The sequence below is a fragment of the Lupinus angustifolius genome, chromosome LG01, assembly GCF_001865875.1.
Source record: "Lupinus angustifolius cultivar Tanjil chromosome LG01, LupAngTanjil_v1.0, whole genome shotgun sequence".
Classification (NCBI taxonomy): domain Eukaryota; kingdom Viridiplantae; phylum Streptophyta; class Magnoliopsida; order Fabales; family Fabaceae; genus Lupinus; species Lupinus angustifolius.
Genome location: NC_032009.1, coordinates 12,638,689 through 12,642,593, shown reverse-complemented (window position 1 = coordinate 12,642,593; position 3,905 = coordinate 12,638,689). Strand labels below are relative to the sequence as shown.

Below are 3,905 nucleotides of genomic sequence, written 5' to 3'. Positions count from 1 at the left end.
AAGACCTCAACAACAACAGAATTATGATCCTTCATCAAGCAGATACAACCCTGGTTGGAGGAATCATCCGAATCTTAGATGGTCTGATCCTTCACAGCCTCATCCAGGGCCACCATTTCAGAATAATAATGCTGCACAAAATAGACCATATGTGCCTCCTCCAATCCAAAAGCAGAGGAAACAACAAATGAATAGTAATCCTGCTCTTGTATCTAGTGAACCTTATTAGAAGAATTGGTGAGGCAAATGACATTGCAGAATATGCAATTCCAGCAAGAGACCAGAGCTTCCATTCAGAGACAAGAGTCCTCCATTCAGATGGGACAGATGGCTCCTTCATTAAACACATTGCACTCTCAGAATTCTGATAAGTTTCCCTTCTAGACTATGGTCCACCCGAAGAATGCGAGTGCCATCACTCTAAGGTCAGGCAAACAGATTGAAGTTGATCTAGCTGCATCAAAAATGAAGCAACCAGTTTTAAAAGAGACTGAGAACACTAGTGAACAAATTCTTGCTAGTGAACATTCCACAAGTGTCGCACAACCATCTTCCATTCCTCTTCCATTTCCTCCAAGAGCCATTCAAAGTAAGAAGATGGAAGAGGTAGACAAGGAGATCTTGGACACATTTAGAAAGGTAGAGGTGAACATACCTTTACTTGATGCAATCAAACAAATTCCAAGATATGCAAAATTTCTAAAGGAGTTGTGCACTCACAAGAGGAGGCTCAAAGGTAATGAGAGGATCAACTTGTGCACTAATAGGTAAACCTGTTCCTCACATTCCTGAAAAATGTAAGGACCCAGGTACATTTGTTGTACCTTGCATAATAGGTAATAGCAAATTTGAGAATGCCATGCTAGATCTAGGTGCTTCGATTAATGTTATGCCTATGTCCGTTTCATGTCTCTTTCACTTGGACCTATGCAACCCACTAGGGTAGTGATTCAATTAGCAAATAAGAGTACTGCCTACCCTGCTGGTTTGATAGAGGATGTCTTGGTTTAGGTTGGTGAACTTATTTTTCCTGCTGGTTTTTATATTCTCGATATGGAAGATAGATCCTCCCATAACATAGTTCCTATTATTTTGGGGAGGCCATTTTTTAGAACAGCTCAAACTAAGATAGATGTTCATGCTGGAACATTGTCTATGGAGTTTGGTGATATTGTGGTCTAATTTAATATTTTTGATGGTATGAAGCATCCATATGAGGACCATTATGTGTTCAATATTGATTTACTTGATGAGGTAACTAATGAGCATATCTTTGATTTTCTTAATGATTTTGATTCAGTGTCATTAATAGACTCATACACTTGTTATACATGCACTGATTCTGAAATATGTAATTCTTGTATTGATGAGTTTCTGCATATTTCTGTTGATCCAAATGATGTTGAATCAGATTGCACTAACCTAATTGTTGCAAACATCATAAATCAATCTGATTTACTTGTTCAGGTGCAGGCTGTAGAATCTATGTCTGCTACTTTGGTTCCATCTATTTTGCAGGCACCTGTATTGGAGCTTAAACCTTTGCCTGAAAACCTAAAGTATGCTTACTTAGAGGATGATGAGAAGCTCTCTGTTATTGTTTCCATCTCCCTTAATGTTGATCAAGAGGAAAAGTTGTTGCAAGTGCTAAAGAAGCATAAGAAGGCAATTGGTTGGACCTTAGCTGATATTCCTAGTATTAGCCCATCCATGTGCATGCACAAGATACTCTTGGAAGATGGAGCTAAACCAGTAAGGCAACCAAAAAGGAGGCTCAATCTAGTCATCCTTGAGGTTGTGAAGAAAGAGGTCTCTAAGCTTCTTCAAGTCGGGGTCATATAACCCATTTCTAATAGTCATTGGGTGAGCCCGGTTCAAGTGGTTCTAAAGAAAACATGAATTACAGTGGTGAGAAATGAGAGAGATGAGTTGATTTCTATGAGAGTGCAGAATAGTTGGAGAGTCTATATTGATTATAGGAGGCTCAACCAAGCAACAAGAAATGATCACTTTCCTTTGCAATTTATTGATCAGATGCTTGAGCGCTTAGCGGGTAAATCTCATTACTGTTTTCTTGATGGTTTTTCTAGGTAATTCCATATCCATATTGCTCCTGAGGATCGGGAGAAGACCATACTCACCTGCCCCTTTGGCACTTTAGCCTATAGGAGGATGTCTTTTGGCCTATGTAACGCCCCTAGTACATTCCAGCGGTGTATGGTGAGCATTTTCAATGATTTTTTAGAGAATTGCATAAAGCTGTTTATGGATGATTTTATAGTCTATGGATCTTCATTTGATGAATGTTTGGATAGTCTGGATAGAGTTCTTCATAAATTCATCGAAACTAACCTTGTTATGAATTACAAAAAATGTCATTTCATGGTAGAGCAGGGCATAGTTTTGGGGCATGTGATCTCAAATAAGGGAATTGGGTTAGATCCTGCAAAAATAGATGTTATTTCACAATTGCCTTACCCCTCTTGCATACGAGAGGTTCGTTCTTTTCTTGGTCATGCAGGTTTCTATCACAGGTTCATTAAAGATTTCAACAAGAAGGCTCTTCCACTATCCAACCTATTGCAAAAGGAGGTGGCCTTTGATTTTGATGAGAGATGTATGGAGGCATTTGATTGCCTCAAGACAGCCTTGACCACCACTCCTATTATCCAGGCACCTGTTTGGACAGTCCATTTTGAGCTGATGTGTGATGCTTCTAATTATGCATTAGGGGCTGTCCTTGCTCAAAAAGTGGACATACTGCCTAGGGTAATTTATTATGCTTCTAGGACCTTAGATGTTGCACAAGCAAATTACACCACAACTGAAAAAGAGCTTTTAGCTATTGTATTTGCTCTAGATAAGTTTAGGTCTTATTTGTTTGGTTCTAGAATTGTTATTTTCACTGACCATGCAGCTTTAAATTCCTATTGAAGAAAGCTGATTCTAAACCAAAGCTGATTAGATGGATGTTCTTGCTCCAAGAGTTTGATTTGGAGATCCGTGATAGAAGTGGAGCACAAAATTTGGTGGCTGACCATTTGAGCAAGACTGAGGGAGCTGTTGACATTATGCCTATCAGAGATGACTTTCCTGATGAATAGCTTTTGAATATTTCTGTTTCTTTCCCCCACCCCTTGGTTTGCTAAAAATGATAAACTTAAGAGTGATGCTAAATATTATGTTTGGGATGATCCCTATTTGTGGAGATTATGTACTGACCAGGTTACTAGAAGATGCATTCTAGATCTTGAGATTGAGTTACTCCTTTAGTTTTTCCATTCTTCTGCAGTCGGTGGCTATCTTGGTACCCAAAGGATAGCACGAAAGGTGCTTGACTCTGGATTTTATTGGCCCATCATCTTCAAAGATGCATGGAAGATTTGTAGCACTTGTGAGTAGTGTTAGAGAGCAGGTGGTACTCTTTCTTGGAGACAAGAGATGCCTCAACAACCTATGTTATTTTGTGAGGTGTTTGATATTTAGGGTATTGATTTCATGGGCCCCTTTCCTGTTTGTTTTGGATTTTACTATATTCTGCTTTCTATTGATTATGTTTCTAAATGGGTGGAAGTTAAGGCCGCTAGGACTAATGATGCTCCGGTTGTTATGGATTTTGTTAGGTCTCACATTTTTTGCAAGTTTGGCATGCCCATAGCCATTGTTAGTTACCATGGCACCCACTTCTGCAATAGATCAATGCAAGCTATGCTCAAGAAATATGGGATTGTTCATAGAGTTTCCACACCTTATCACCCTCAATGTAATGGGCAAGCTGAGATTTCAAACAGAGAGATAAAGAGGATTTTGGAGAAGATGGTGCAGCCTAAAAGAAAGGATTGGAGCAACAGACTTGAGGATGCTCTTTGGGCACATAGGACTGCTTACAAGGCACCCATAGGGAT

General features: G+C 39.3%; 1 pseudogene; it reads left to right on the top strand.

Moving 5' to 3' along the window:
* The window catches only part of LOC109351506, an 8,804-nt pseudogene that overhangs the window by 869 nt on the left and 4,030 nt on the right, over positions 1–3,905 (top strand).